Source organism: Herpailurus yagouaroundi, unplaced genomic scaffold (genome assembly GCF_014898765.1).
Source record: "Herpailurus yagouaroundi ecotype Mexico unplaced genomic scaffold, PumYag 162, whole genome shotgun sequence".
Classification (NCBI taxonomy): domain Eukaryota; kingdom Metazoa; phylum Chordata; class Mammalia; order Carnivora; family Felidae; genus Herpailurus; species Herpailurus yagouaroundi.
The window spans coordinates 62,034,736-62,051,421 of record NW_024412403.1 but is presented as its reverse complement, the minus strand read 5'-3'; the positions used below and the strand labels follow the sequence as shown (position 1 = coordinate 62,051,421).

Below are 16,686 nucleotides of genomic sequence, written 5' to 3'. Positions count from 1 at the left end.
TATAACAAAATATTTTTTTAAACACACACAAAAAACCAGCAGGGCAAAAAAGGATGTTGGGGAAGAATACAGCACTCTGAAACAACATATTTTTTTGCTCTAATGCATGAAAACTGGCAGAGGAGGGTGAAGCCCAGGACTATGTCCCAAACCCTAGCCAGTGGCATTTTACTGAGAAAAAAAAGTTACTTATGAATCAGTACAGCCATGCTTTGTTCTGCATGAGTGTTTTAATAGAGCGAGTGTAATATAAGGATCAGGTGGGCTCGTGGGAATGGAACAAAAGGTTTTGTAAAATTAAAGCAAAATAATTATAGCTCTAGGTGCAAAGCGAGCATACTCCAGCAGTTGATAGCAAGGACCTGCTCAGAATGGAGAAGGGAGGGGGCATGCTGGAAGTTTTTTCCTTTTTTTTTATTCACTAACAAAGGCTTTTAATAGGTAACAGTTGTAAAGCGTCTTTGAAAGTAATTAATGCACCCACACAAAAATTTATTAAAATGAAAATTTAAGGAATTGTCTAAAGTGAATTAATTAACAAAAAAAGAACATCATGCCTTTCTTATTTTTTAAAGAAGGAGAGAAGGTTAAGCAAAGCAGATTTTTGTGAGATTGGATTTTAAAATGTTCCTGGTTTATTTAGTATCTGAATAGCCCTAAAAAAAGAGAGAGAGAGAGAGAGAGAGAGAGAGTTGGCAGGATTTATTATCCCTCCCCTTTAGAAATACTAAATTGGGACAGACATAAAATGGGTATTAATTTGCTGTGTGTGAGGCTCAAAGTCCCTCAAAATTATGATATTTTCTGGTAAAATGACCAAAGTTTTTAAATAAGTTTTCAGAGGTCTGTAGGAAGCAGAATGTAGTGTTCACAAGAGGAGAAAGGTGAGTGTTTTTTTTTCCAGTGGCCTTCTCCATTCTGCACTGCTCTTATCCAGGCCATATCAAGGCTATATCAAGTATAGTAGAACTATACTTCCTGTTATGGCCTCATGAAATACAAAAGAAAAGCTGCACAGTGTGTCATTAGTAATTTTTAGTGTATTTTCTGTCTCTACAGAAAAAACAATTAACTGCATTTATCCTGTTTAAACAAGAATTTTTAATCACTATATTTGTATTTCCTCCTATTTTCTTTGGTATTATTTCATACTGTGATATAATTATAAAGTAGGATATGTACAACCTGCTGAGAATTTACCCTTTACCATGAGAATCATTTCTAGTTGATTACAAAAGTATCCATTTTCAGCATGTTGTTGTTATACCTCAAAGAGTTTTAGGTTATGAACTTGAGTAAATCTTCCAAAGTCAAGTTCTAAACCTTCCATGCTTAAAAAAATCATTGGAAGTTATTGCCTTTCTTCCAATATTGTTATATTCTGTTGAAGCCAGAATCTGGCTGTATAAAAATGTGAATAAGAAAGAAAATTAATTTTGGAAGTTACTTTGAAAAATAGCTCTGGTGATGCCATATAAAAATACATAATTGTAGGTTAGAAAATAATTTCCTTTAAAGATACGGTTTTAAGACAACTCATACAGCACACCCTAGTATACATATGATCTTTGAATTTTAGGTATGTTTGCTTGGATTTCCTTTACCTTCTTTTAAGTGTCTCTTAAATGACCATTATCATCATGTCTTTATAAACCTGTGACTATTCTAAGATTTTTCTTTTTCTTTTGAAAAAGACAGGGAATTTAATTGGTGTGAGTAATGTTACATTAGTAGGATAGTATTCTTGCCTGTGAGGAAAAAGCATATTTGTGAAGCTTCTTGGTGAGGACACTGCACTAAGCAGGTAGACAGTCTTATGATCTTTGTCCTTCAGTCCTGTGTCATTTCACTTTCTCTAGGGATATGACTATAAAAAAGAAAATCAAGGGAAAAAATGTGTTTGTAGTATACCAAGAACCTACTATGTTCATAATAGTGGTTCCTGTTCCAGCTCTTCACCATATAATTTTAAACTATTATATCTATTGGCCATAGAATTGGAATGGTATATTACTTGTCTTTTGCCTCTATAACAAATGACCATGAATTTAGCAGCTGATAACACCACAAATTTATTATTTCATAGTTCTGTGGATCAGACTTTTGGGTTGGCTCAACAGATTTCTCTCCTCCAGTTTTCACAAGATGAAAATTAGGTGTCAGATGGCTGGTTTCTTAACTGGAAGCTCTGGGAAGAATCTGCTTCCAAGCTTATTCCATTCCTTGTGGTAGTGGAACTATAGTGCCCATCTCTTTATGACCTGAGGAGGACATTCTTAGCCTTTTGCACACAGGTCCCTGCATCTCAGTGCCAGCAAGAGTGCCTCAAATCATTATCACACTTGGAATCTCTCTGACTTCCCCTTTACCTCATCTTTTTTTTTCAAGTTCCAGCCAGAAAAAAATATTCTCTGCTTGTAAGGTAATTAGATTGGACTCATCTGGATTACCTAGGATATTATCCCTATTTTAAGGTCCACGATCTTAATTATATCTACACAGTCCCTTTTCCATGTACCATAACATTTTTCCATGTTCTGGAGGTTCTGGATATTAGAGCATGGGCACTTTTAGGGTGCAATTATTTAGCCTACTATAGATGAATTCTAGAGGAATAGATCACCTCTATTATATATTTCTAGATTATTCTGAGTATTCTTTTTTTGATCTAGAAGTAGAAGAAAAGACTTGATATGAATACTTACAAAATCTGTCACTACATTTTCTCCTAACAAACATTGATCCTTATATATCTCATTGAATTTGGTTAAAGTTTTTTTTTTTTGTTTTTGTTTTTGTTTTTTTCTCACCTGATACATAGAATAATGAGGGCACAGGAAACCAAGCTGATCATTAGGACCTGAGCTAGACTGGAGATTTTTTTGGCTTATGGTCCAGGTTTTATTCATCAGCACTCTTTTATTCTCCATGGTAGAACCATAGTGGTAGTCCAGCTGGGAAAGGGTAGTCAAAAGAAGTCAAGATTGAGTGAACCAGAAATGGGGTTGCTGAAATATTAGTAAAGATGATTTACCTGGAGGGCTGGGATACATGCAGTTATAACTTGCCATGAAATAGGAAAATATCAAGTCTCTTCCTGGTATCTAAGAATGTGTGCTCTGGTAAGTGTAGGCATGGCACAAGGCAAAGTGAAATTAGTCAGATAGATGGCAGCATTTCAATTCAGGGGTTGGCAGGTTGGGCTAAGGACACAGTGGTAGGAATCCAAGTTGAATAAGGACCCCAGTTTATAGCTGGAATTAGAGAGGAAGGTTCTAGCACCCCAGGGAAAAGGGATCAGAAATAAATCTTTTGGTAAGGTTGAAGGAAGGGCTAAAAAGATCAAAAGGAAACAAGGTCAAGGGAGATAAGGGAGAGTAACTGGAGATAAGGTTCATCTACACTTCACAGTTTTGCTCCAGGTGGGTCCTGAATTCTAGGATGTAAGAAAGATGTATAAATTGTTTGTCAATATGTGCCACCACTGAATGCAAGATTAATAATAATGAAGTGCAAGTTTAACTTGATAGTATTGTTTTCTAATAGGATGAATAAATAAATACACATTAGTTTCCACACACATATGCATGGACGCACACATACACATGTCAGTTGTAGAGACTTTCCATAATATACTCAATATACATTTAAATATATCTACCTGCACCTCTAAAACAGCTAATATACTTTCTGTTTCACTCTACTGCATCCACCAAATCCTGGTGTGGGACACAAATGTCATGCATATGAACTCATTTGAGGGTATAAAGCATTTTCCTCATTTTCAAAGTAAGGCGACATTAAGTTCGCCTTAACATAACACATAAGTTATGTGTGATGAACATATCTTGAGTGAAATATAGGGCAGCAGAAAAATCCAAATACTGGGGTTGTAAGGCTTTGCTTTGCCACATGTTACATATATGATATTAAACATGTCATTTAATCATTTATAACCTCAGTTTCCTCACTTATAAGATAAAGATAACTCTCCTATTTACTTTCCAGTGTTGGTACTCAAGTCAGATGAGTTAAAGATACCCTAAGGCATTTAAAGATTATGAAATACTATGAAAATTATTATGTTTTAAACAAATGTAAACAATCCTCACTATTACAGTTATGGCATGGTCTTTGTCTTCAAATATGTACAGTCTAATTAAAATGTTAAAATTAGTTTATTATTCCTTTTTTTTTTTTTTTCATTTTCATTACCAGGTCTTCTTCATGTCATTTCTTATGTGTCTGATGAGTTGGTATTCCCAATATTAAGTAACACTGGTTTTCAATGCTATTGTATATGTTAGAGCTAATATTCAAAATCAGAACAGTATTACATGTCAGTGCATTACCAAAGGCAATTAACAGGAAAAATGTAAAATTAATGATTAAAAATATACAGAATCACTATAACATTATAGATGTTTCTCTATATTTATCTTTATTTTTGTTAAATAGTCCATTACTGAAGTCATAATTTTCTCTGTTCTAAGTTCCAAAAATAATGAAAACAATCAAAAGCTTAAAAGTTGACTTGGGGACAAGGGACATCCTTTTTATGGATGTGTTCGTTGGTTGGTTTGGTTCATTTTATTTCCCATTTCTCCATGTCCCTATCCTCACCTATTTATTTTGGCTTGGTCCTGATTCTAGAGCTAATAGATCTTTACATTGAAGTAATGGATGATTGGAATGCAGGGATCAGTTCAGAATTTACATGAACCCTTTGAAAATGTATGCAAATGTACTTTATAAGTATGTATATGAATATGTTTATGTATACTTTATATGCATTTGTAAATATGTCCTTTCTTTCTCCCTTGGAGAGGATCATAACTTTTTTATTCTCAAAAGGGCACATGAGCTTAAAAACACTTGGACCCAGTGCATTTCAAATTCTGTACCTAAGTGAACATTACTTGAAAAGAGAAATTTTCATCCTCCACTGCCTTTTCAACTATTCCAGTTGTGTCTCAAACATTTGGATCATGTAGGTAGTGAGGAAGGAAGATTAGAGGGCCAGCCTCTAAGAAAGGGATGAGAGAGTACCTCTATTAGTGACTTTCTCTCTTTCTTTCCTTCTTTTCCACTTTGTTACTTTCTTGCTTTTATGCTCAATCACTCAATCATTTTCCCTCCCTTCATTCCTCCTTCCCTCCCCCACTACTTTCCCTCCCTCCTTCCTTCCTTCCTTCCTTCCTTCCTTCCTTCCTTCCTTCCTTCCTCTTCCTTCCTTCCTTCCCCTTTCTCTTTTCAATTCTCTTCAGAGGAGACAGTTTGAGTAAGCACTACTTTGAGTAAGGGCCAAAAACATTTTTTTTAATGCTATAACATTATCCCTTTCCTCATCCCCTTCTCATTTATTTTCCCATTGGTGTGAATTTATTCATTTTACTATCATCTCAGTTTGGAGAGCATTCTTTCCTATCCACCAGAAGTAGTGAATCTCTCCAAAAGGCATTTCTATAGCAGAAAGCATTCAGAAATCAGTAGAAAGAAAAGGTAATACCCACATAAAAAATATCCCTCACCTTCCTTTTCAACATTTTCATTCCCTATTTGAACATAATTACCTAAGCTTAAAATTTCCCCCAATGGAAAAAATAAAATAAAACAAATAATTAAATTGATGTGTGAATTGTTTAACATAGAAAATAGATGAAATTAAACTGTAATTCTTCTATTTAATGATATAATTGACTTATTTTTGAGATGTAGATAGGGACAGCTCCAGCTTCTATGAAGAAAAGAAAAAGATTACAGTTTCGACCATCCTGAGTAACAACTTTCTATTACCATAAAGAGTGAATAGCTCTCTTCACTTTTTCATTTCATCCAACATCTCTGTACCATCATTAATTTTTTTTTTTTTTTTAGAGAGAATGAGCTTGGGAAAGAAAGAAAAAGATGATTGTTATTATGGATTTCTGTTGGCAGTTGAAAATGTTGCTGTGCAGAGTTTTCCCTGTACCCTGTTCTTGTAGGATTTGAATTTTCCAGTTGGATTGACTTGGCTGTCAAAAAGTCAAGTTGATTTTTCTTTCCCAGATTAAGTTGATAATTGGCTGAATAAAATGTTAAGAACAATTAGCAGAGGTAGGATTTTAAAGCTTTTTAACACAACAAACAAACTTTATGGTCCTATTTTATCCTTGTTTATTTTTTATTTTTATTTTTTGTAACTTCTCCAGGGAACACTGTAGAAAGTTATAGCTTCCTGTCCATGAAGTATTTTATTTCTTCCTTGACCTACCTGCCATAACTGCTTAGTTTATGCTTAAAGAAAAAAAAAAGTTTCCATTCCACAACTGAATCCTTTTAAAGAAAAATCAAGGTACAGTCTTTCTTATTCACACAAAAGCATTCAGAGCACTAGTGTTAAAGAAAGCTTAATTCTTGGACTAGATGTTTTTAACTTTCTTCCTGTTCAGAATACAGGATTACTACTATCTCTTATCTTTGTTACCACCTGCAGGACTTTTTATCATTTTCTGTGCCCATTTTAGATTGTTTTAGTCTCAATACCAGCTAGCCTTCTTTCATATTTTCTTTACGATTGTTTCCACTTTTCCTTCGCCTCAGTTTCCTTATTTTCCCCCATTTTTCCCCATACTTAGAAATGTGTGTAGCTTCTTATCTGCATGAATACTTGTTAATTTCAATCTAAACTCAAATTCCATTTCTTAATAGTTCCCTTCTATGTAGGCAGCCTCTTCTGTACTGATAACTTCTTGTGGTAACCATCCCACCCTCATTAGGCTATGTATTTTAAATGAATAAAAAAAAATAAGTTAGTATTTATCAACCTGGCTAGTAGAAATGCTCATTAGAGGCTGGGGAGTCTTTCTTTGGTGTCTTCTATGGAGTGCACGTTGCTTTGTCTTTTTAGTGAAGGTGGCAACATTTTATTGAATTAGCAAAAGTTAAAAACTGTATGTTCCATGTATATTAGTCTCTCGATGCCACTCAAACATTAAGTGATTTATTTATTTAAAGCATATTAATGACATTTCTCTTTGCCGTCAATCTTCTATTTTTCAATCTTCTTAAACAAAGTGTTCAGAGCATGGTTTAATATTTACATCACGATTCCTCAATCATCATCATTGTACTAGTTCCCTAGGGCTGCTAAAATAAAATACCACAAACTGGGTGTCTCAAACAACAGAACTGTATTGTGTCTGAGTCGTGGTGGCTGAAAGACCAAGATGAAGCTGTCAGCAGGGTTGGTTCCTTCTGAGGGCTGGGAGAGACAATGTGTCCAGTGCCTCACACCGAACTTCTGATGGTTTGCTGGCAATCTTTGGTTTTCTTTGGTGTGTAGAAGCATCTCCCAGATTTCTGCCTTTATCTTCTTATAGTGTTCTCCCTTTGTGTGTGTCTATATCCAAATCCCCCCTTTTTATAAGGACATCAGTCATATTGAATTGGGAGACTACCCTTCTCCCATATGACCTCATCTTAACTAATTACATCTGTAATGACCCTGTTTCCAAATAAATTCACATTCTAAGGTACTGGGGATTATAACTTCAACATAGTGATTTTGAAGGGACACAATTCAACCCATGACAGTTAGGAACATTATTTTTTATGTATCAAGTTCTATCACATTGGTTTTTGAGAGACTCAATTATAAACATGTTTGCAAGGTGTACATAGCTCTCAGCCTTGGATACTTCATCCCTCCCCTCCTCTCTCTGTTTCCTCTTCATTCAGAGATACAGAGGGGTTATTGCTTACAGTTACCATTGTGCTTTCTTCTGGAAGTGTCCCATTTTCCCATTGAACATGAATGGAGAGTCCCAAGAATTGTTACTGTGTATTAAAGAATGTATTGGTTCTAAATTAAAGTCTCACTGATGTGTAAAGAGGAATTTGGGCAACAGTGTATATTTTATAACATCTTTTTAAGTTTTCAAGGGCTCTATTTTCCTTTTCTGGGTTCTCTACCATGTTAAATGGAGACAGGCCTATAAGTGAATATGAGCTTGCCAGATAACTGAGGTATGAATGTATAATTTTCTCCTGATACATATGTAAACTAAAGAAATATAGCTGATAGGGGTACCTGAGGGGCTCAGTTGGTTAAGCGTCTGACTTTGGCTCAGCTCATGATCTCACAGTCTGTGAGTTTGAGCCCTGCATCAGGCTCTCTGCTGACAGCTCAAAGCCTGGAGCCTGCCTCAGATTCTGTGTCTCCCTCTCTGCCCTTCTCCTACTCGTGTTCTATATCTCTCTCTCAAAAATAAATAAACATTTAAAAAATGTTTTTAATATATAGGTGATAAAAATATTGGAAGTTGAATTATTTTGACTACTAGTTGCCCAAGACTTTACCCACTAATGTAGGAGAATCCGAGTTCTCCTTAGAATCCTATAAGGTGTGAAATCTGACTAGAAAGAAATTACGCTTTTTTGTGATGTGTATAGGATCTATCCTACTGAGAACGTTCAATAAACCTGTTACTAGCACAGCATCGTGTTGAAATCAAACGCCGTGAGTGGGTAAGGAAATGTGCACATTCAGCTTTTAGCAGGTAGTCGTCCCACACCCCCAGGTGCAGACCTACCAGGAGCGGCCCCTGGGGTTCCCAAGGTACCATGCCATTGAGCTACCCTCTACGGCAGGCTCCGGTTTTGGCAGGCATAGCAAGATCGGCTCTTTGATCCTTGGAGTGGGTCCTGCCACAGTGAGTGACTCTGTCTTACCCCTCCCTTTGGTCATCACTGCACCCACCTGGCACTATAGGACAAAAAATGAGAGGTGGGAGGGGGTTGTAAGGGGACACTTCAGGAACACAGCTCTGCCAAGTAGGAAAAGCTGCTTAAACAGTTCTGGTTCTCCAAGCACATGTATAACATTTCTGCCAACCCATCAGTGAATACATTTTATCTTCTATATCATTCACCAGTCTGCTAAAAATCGCTTTCCTTGATTCTGTTTTCTCATTCCTGGGGTCTTGGATCTATCATAAAATGTGGCCACACAAATAAAAGGGTTCCTCCCTATCTTTTCATAGGCTTGTTTCATAAGTATCTGGAAACATTTACTTCATTGTATGCCTCAGTATTTTGAAATAAATTCTCTACTATATTTGAAAATCACTTTTAGTGGCTTGACGATATTGGTCAAAACGTAGACATTGTATGAAATTTTTGCTGAAAGTTTTAATAGATTATGAGACCATTTCTCCATTTCAAGACACTGTTTGATGGACAATGTAAACATGACTACCCATTTTATAGCTGAAAAAGTAGAGACACTGAGGTGCTAAATATGTTGTTTAAGATTGTGCAGGGTGTTAAGTGTCTACCGATTTGATACTGGTAGTATCATTCAGATATTATGAAGTTTAGGGTTTTAGCTCATGCTCTATGGGATGATCAAAATATTGGGTCCACATTGTCCTCTTAATGTCATTCAGGCAATATAGATAAGAAGACAAAATTGAGACATAGGAGGATATTAAATGGCTTTTAGCAAATCATATAGCAAGGTCACAGGAAAGCTGATAAGATCTCAGACTCCTTCACTCTGAACTAGCCATGACTAGTTTTCTGACAAGAAACATTTTTCTCCTTCAGGGAATCCCAATTTTCACATTTGTGAAAGTTGGAGATTTTCATTGAGGAAGCAATGCCTCCAGGCACTAGAAACTTTTGAAAAACTTTAAGGTTTTTAACCTCAACTTAGTAAGCCAAATATATTGATCAACATTTAACAGTTACAGAATGTTAGAATTCTAAAATTCTTTGTTTAGACAGAAATTTCAATTTGAAACAAAGTAAATCATCTTCCCCCTCCTTCATTATCTAATTGTCACTTTGTAAAACATTTAAGAATTCGGTATTTATATACATATGCAAAAATGTATACATTTGTAAAGTATTAAGTATATGGGATTTATTTGGGAAAAGTTTATACAAATAGCATCTACTTTGAAATGTTTCTGTAAACTTCTGCTTGTCGTCATTTTCAACAAAAAGATTAAATTTCCCTTTATAAGGCCGAAGACTCAAGCAGTTCATAAAGAAGGAGGGAACCAACCAGGCCAAAATTCATTGTCATTGTTACCACTAAAGTCATTGTTACCAGTCTAGGGAAAGAGCACATGAAGTAATCTTCTATACTTTAACTCCCTATCAGTTAGGATTTCCAGCTGAGAAATGAGCAGATTCTAGAAAGCTCTGGCTGCCCAGGTGAGTATGGTGCAGGCATTCCCTATGCTCACTAACTCATCTGCTAGTTTTCCCATACAAACTTGATCTCGGCCAGAGGCCATAGGGTAAGGACCAATTATGCAGGATCTAGCAAGTCCTTTATCCCAAAGAAATACCCAAAGGAGAAACTTTACATACATTTTCAAGTAAATGAGACGAGCCTATGTGAAGCCCCTCCAATGACTCCTCCATGAAGAAATACCGCATTTCACCTAGAACCAGCTTTATCACCATCAATAAATGTGTGTGGAACATAACAATAATATTTGCTCCAATAGTCAGAAACTGGAGATGACCGAACTTAATCAAGGTCCAAGAGAAGAAAGTATGTGGAGAGGGCATCAGAGTGCCTGGAGTTGGAGAACACTGGTTGTTGGCTGGTGGTTGGTTAAGTTAGCAACGTCGGGTTATCTGAGGAGAGCGTGTGATTGTGCGGAGGAGTGGCTTCCCCAGTGAATCCCAAAGAAGCTTTTCCATCTCCATTAAATAAGATGTAATATTTATTGTATTATTCACTTGGAAACGTAGGAATTTTTTTCTATTATTAACTGGTAAATTCCCATGTCTTCTATTTTGTCTGTCAGCTGTTTTCTTAAACACAACCATTTGGCTATATTATAAACATTCTCAAAGGATATTCTGCCAGATTACCAACTCCAATTTGCATTAGCTAAGACTTATTTACATTTATTGTCTAAGGCAGGCTTAGATAGTCCAGAAATAGTATGTCTAAGTTGTATCTGATAAGCTTTAACTTTGGATACTTAAAATGCCATGTATTGTGCACCTTTTAGGACCTAGTTTCTATATGGTGCACCTTATGTACACCATGTCCTTTAATTTTCTGAAGACACCGTTTTAGAGATGAGAAAACGGAGCCCCAGACAACCTACTTCATTTGACGGAGGACACAAAGCTAGTAAGTGGCCAAGCTAGGATTAAAACATAAGCCATTCTGACTTAAAGTCCTCTTCTCCTCTTTTAAAATCACTCACTCATTCTGCTTCTAAAAGTGGACAAGTTTCTGCATTATCTTCTACAAGTCTATGGAGTTTTAATAAGGGAGAAGGGGGCTGTTGTGGCATATGGCTTTTGGTGCTAGTTTTTATCACCTAAAACATTCGAGCTTGTTGTCAGTTAATCTCTCAGTGCAGCCTACTAGCTTGTTGTTACCCTAAACACTACTTTCCAGTCTTATTTTGTGAGACATGCCTCTCAGTAGTTACAGTTTAGTTTAATTCTCAAATTAACCTAAAACCACCTTAATTTTGCTAGAATAAAAATAATAACATAAACACATGTGTGACTATGTAACTATAAAGTAATGGAGCTGATCTTCGGTGGGTATTAGTGACATTGGTCTCATATTTAGAATGAATCCACATAGTGCACATCCAGATTCGCTACCTGTGAGTTTCATAATCTGTTAAACGTAGATGGTACTAGGACCTACTTCATAATAACATTGTGAAGGTTAAATAAGATAATATATCCAAAGTTCTAGGAGCTCAATAAATATCTATTGAATGGATGAATACATGCTATCAGTTCTTTAAACTGACTATGTGTTACTGATCTTTGGCAAATGTAGTATTCTGGCTACTGCCTCACATTTTGAATTTAATATAAAACAAAATGTTCAATGTCATTAAGAATCATACACAATTTGCAGAAGCACTTATTGATTCTGAAAGAGCCTTTTTGGGGAGTTGGGAGTATCATTTCTTTTCCTCAAGATTTTTATCCTTAGTACAGTATGGCCTGCCTTTTGTGACTAGAGTTGTATGTGTGACTACCAAGTGGATATAGATTTTCCCCTCTCTTTAATAGTCATGTGGATATGATTTATCTTATGGTAAAATGAAAACAGAAGCTGTCCAAGTATGTACAGTAAAAGAAGATAAATGGCCTGGACGAAACAAAAAGGCAGTGTGTGTCACGAATGCTTCCTACTTGTCTGACCCAACGGAAACTCACTGAAAGTAACACATTAAAAGTAAGAAAGACATATATTGTCACTATTTGTCCCAGTCCTGGAGATGCTGCATACTTATCTGATGACGTCAAGATATTATAGTTTGCAGGAGCTTTTTTTCCTTTGTTAATTTATTTTTAAATCCTGAAATGTTTGCTGTTATGGATCTGAAATTACCATGCTTTAAATACCACAGTTTCTAACTGGTCATCTAATTCTAGTAAGAGTTTTAGAAAGGGTTCAAAGGTTTGCCTCTCCCTAGAATATTCTTCCTACCAGTGATATTCCCACTCTTCCATTAGGAATAGTCCATATATTACTTCTAGGAGCTCTGTTTCCTACTTTTATGCATATTTGTATCACTGCTCTTGCTATATTGTATTATTCTGTTTTCACATTAGCTATGTATTTTTTCTTTTAGAGTCTAGTGACTAAATTGTAAGTTTCTTGAAGACAAAGCCTGTGTTATTATTATTTTTTTAATATCTAGATATCCAGTATTACTACTTAGTTGTTCCTAGCATAAAGTAGGTGTTCAATAAATATGCATCCAATAAATTAATGAACTTGCAATGACACACATACACACACATTAGATTAGGGTCACGAATAAAATTTCCTATGTCTTTGCATGTTTTTCAACTGCTTATGAATGTTTTAACTTGCTTCTGAAGAGATTGATATGTTTCTGAGTGTTCTAGTCACGTTGGGGGAAATTTTCTAATCTTTGGGGGAAAAAATTACCTTTCCATATTCTTTGCTTTTAGTCTGAGCGTCTCTTTTGCACGTGGACTCAGGTGTGCTATCAAGTACTGATTACTTGATGGAACCACAGAGACAGTGTTACAAATCTTTTTTATTTGCATGCTGTTTGGTGGCTTTGTTCAAGCATATTATCTGTATGTGGGGGGAAAAAAAACAAGGGTTGTGTCAGTTCACTAGAAAAGTCTTACTTGCATAAAAAACTCTCAGCATTTAATACAGTGCTTGGCATATAGTTGGGATTCAATAAATGTGGAATGCATGAACAAATCAGCCATTATTATTCACTGTTTTGAGGATGAGGTATGAGATTTCTTTTAAAAAGACTAAGTGAAATGCCCAGTGTCAGACAGCAGAATAAGAGTATCTGACACTCGTAACTCTTACCTCTGTGTTTCTAGACTGTTACGCAGGCTCACTGAGAAGTGCCTTATATGTCTGATTTCTCAACTTCACCCTGCAGTAAACTTTTGCAATCTGGAGGCTAGAGACCTCTTTTGTAAATGTTGTCTGCCCGAAATGCATTGGCACCGAGGAGGCCTTAGCAGATAAAGTGGAGGAACATATGGCTCCCATCTGAATACAAATTGGTGGACATAACGTGGTAATTCAGCTGAGATGTCCTCTATATTGTAAACTGAAAGAGTATGATTAGAGGTGTTTATAAACGGCGTCTGAATTTCCCCCCCACACCCCTCCCCACCCCCTTTCACTGTAGTTTTATCGGCCTGAATCATAGCCATTTAGCGTCCCAGTCTCACTGTGTTATTTGTTAAAATGGCCAGCGTGAGGAATTATTAATTAAAGCTAACAAATCACCCTGACGAGCTGTGCCCTGGCATGGCTGAAGGTTGATTGGCGAAAGTGTTCTCCTTTGGAGAAAAGACTTTTTGTGCTCGTGACGCAGTCAGGGACGGATTATTGAATATGCAAGTTAGAAGAAAAATCACAGGACAAGCAAATTGAGTATTTACTGGCAAATAATTGCTCTCTTAAGCTGTGGCTCTCTTCCTAAATTCTTAACATTCCCGAGGGTTAGAAAGAAACACAGAAAAATGCATCGGTACAGAGTACATTTCAAAAAAAATACATAGGCTGATGTTTCAGACTTGTGCAGGTAAGTGTGATTGTGTGTGCATGGAAAGTGAAAGAACAAGGGGAAGCAAGGGAGAGATGGGGGGAGTTTTTAATCTGGTGGGCTTTTAACATCAATTTGTTGCTTATTGGAATACTGCTCAGTGTATTTCTAAGTTGACTGAGAATTTAGTTTCAGTGCTGCATTTACGGTGAAAGTTAGAGAAACGAGAGAGACTGTTTTCTTAGAGTTACTTTATGTCTTTATCAGCAGAAGGCTATGTGTTAATATTTTGCCCCAATAATAGTTATAAACTTTGCTCCGGTATTTGTGGATACCTGTATAAAATTATCTCCTGAGTTAGGGCTCTTTAGTTATTCTCAACATTTAATTATGACCTGTTTTAACATATTTGGATACAACGATTGCATTTATTTTTTGAAGTAAACTCAGTTGTGCATTTGCACCAGGCTAGTCCTTGTTCAGAATTTCGAAAGGGACATTACAGTTCTGGAATAGTTAGTTAAACGTCAGGCTTCTGTAATAACAAAAGTGTCCTTATTATCAATTATGTGCTCTTTTTATCTGAAATGTTGATCACGTTACTGAGTTTTGTAGACGTTGTGAAATAAGTGAGACTAGTTTAGAGGCTATTTCAAAACCAAATTTAAATATATCAAAATATAAGTATAGAAATAAAGTCTCATTCCACGTATAAAATGTAGGCAGTAAGAAACAGAGATACTCTGCTAAGTATAGCTAGTTTATATGAACAGCATTATCAAAATATGTATATCCACTGAGGGTAAATTCTATATTCTGTGAAAACCTAGAAAATGTGCTTTCATTGACAACAAGCTGTTTTTGAAATGAGAATAACTGGCTGGCGAAACAGCATTTTAGGGTTATAATAACTATGAATAACATGGATTTAAAACAAAGACATAAACATAATTTAAACTGAATTAACTAATTAATAATTGCAAAGTGCTTTAATGATACAACATCTACATGATAGTAATAATAGTGGGAATAATAATAAAAATTGAAAATCTAGCAATCACCCAGAAATTAGATCAGATGACTCAAAAAGTTTTAGAGAATGAGAAATTTAAAATATAAATATAAGAAACTTGTATTTTACCTTCTAATCTATTCCTTGAACCATGCAATATTGTGTTGGATTTTTCTTTACTATATCTTACTTTATTAAAAAGTATCGTTTGTCTTTGTATGTAGAATAGAGCTCATAAGAAAGTTTAGAAAATGTGTATTTTTAAGGTTTAATTCCCACTGGATAACCTTCTGTCCTCATATTTCCTCCTTAAAGTTTCTTGTGACTATTTGAGGGCACAATTTGGTCCATTATTTTGGAATAGCAAAGGGGGCATTTAAAGCATATGTTCAGAGACTAAACCATCTGCCGGCTTTATTATGAATACCACAGAATTATGAGGACTTGGAAAGGCTCAAAAATTGAACCAGAGTTCTATGCAAGATTAAAAAAAATCTACAGCGCTTTGATTTTAAAAAGTGTTTTGCAGCCACTTACTTTTGCTAAGTATTTTCATGAGTCTTTTATGGGCGAATAGTATCATTACACCCTTTTGATATGTACGGAATGCCTGGCAAAGTGTAGTCAAGTGACATGAATCTATGGGAAGGTAATGGTAATATTTTCTCTCTGATTTAACCCACTAAATTTAAGTGCCTTTTGGAATTTGGGGTTGACTTGTCAATAGTGAAACTCTCAGTGAATTGGAGAAACATAAAATGGTGACTGCTGGAACAGAAACCAAGTCCAGCTGCTAGCTTCTGGACTATCTACAAATGAGTTGCAAGAGACGTGCAGAGGGCACACTAAAGAGCACTTCTATAATCTAATTGTGATGTAATGAAAGTATGAATCAGCTATTGGTTGCCCATGCTGGGGGGAAGCCCCCTAAAATGAGCATAACTTGACATTATTCCAGGGTAGTACTATGTTTCTTTGGCATCTGGAAGGATATGAGATCTGGAAATTAATATAAGAACAAAAATCACATTGAAATCCCAAACATAATGGCATTGCAGCCCAGAGCCATCACATAAAGACAAATCAAGATGAGTATCAGTGTTAAGGTGTCTAGTGCCCAGTAGGAGTACTTTTAACTTACCTGCATTTTACTAAAATCAGTCTGAGACTAGCTAGATCATTATTATAAGAAATGCAGAAACCAACTTGACTTATTGGTGTTGAGATGACCTATCAGTCCCTTTGCTTAATGAAAATTATTTAATTAAAAGAAAATAATAATGGAGGTAAAGGACTAAGGTGTTTGGTTTGAAGATTCTAAATAAAATGTGTGTAAATACTATAAGTAGATTACATGTATACACACATATTTTTACATGTATACGTATAAAATTTTGTAAAAGCAACATGTTTTCAAAATTGTGCACTTTGTTAGGCAGATTAAGCCTAGGACTTTTTATGTACAGTTAGTCTAAAGACTGAACACACATATTTTAACACAGGTATAGTTGGCTTTCCGTTCTTGAGGGATGTCAGAATCAATGCTGTGGTGCTGAGAATACCTATGTTGAAATTCATATGGATTTTCTCATAGAGATATTTTAATTTTATGCCTCCCTAAATTGCAATCCTACA

At 35.6% G+C, this 16,686-nt stretch overlaps 1 protein-coding gene across 19 annotated transcripts in view; it reads left to right on the top strand.

Annotated features, from left to right (window-relative positions):
- Positions 1-16,686, top strand: part of ZBTB20 (zinc finger and BTB domain containing 20) — a 774,657-nt gene that overhangs the window by 333,383 nt on the left and 424,588 nt on the right. For 4 of the 19 annotated variants that reach the window (XM_040485005.1, XM_040484995.1, XM_040484998.1 and 1 more), the window contains exon 1: positions 11,812-14,078. The exons of the other annotated variants lie outside the window; for them this stretch is intronic. The gene's annotated coding sequence lies outside the window, so the exon portion shown is untranslated. Of the gene's footprint in view, positions 1-11,811; positions 14,079-16,686 lie in introns of those variants that run through there. 19 annotated transcript variants of the gene reach the window in all.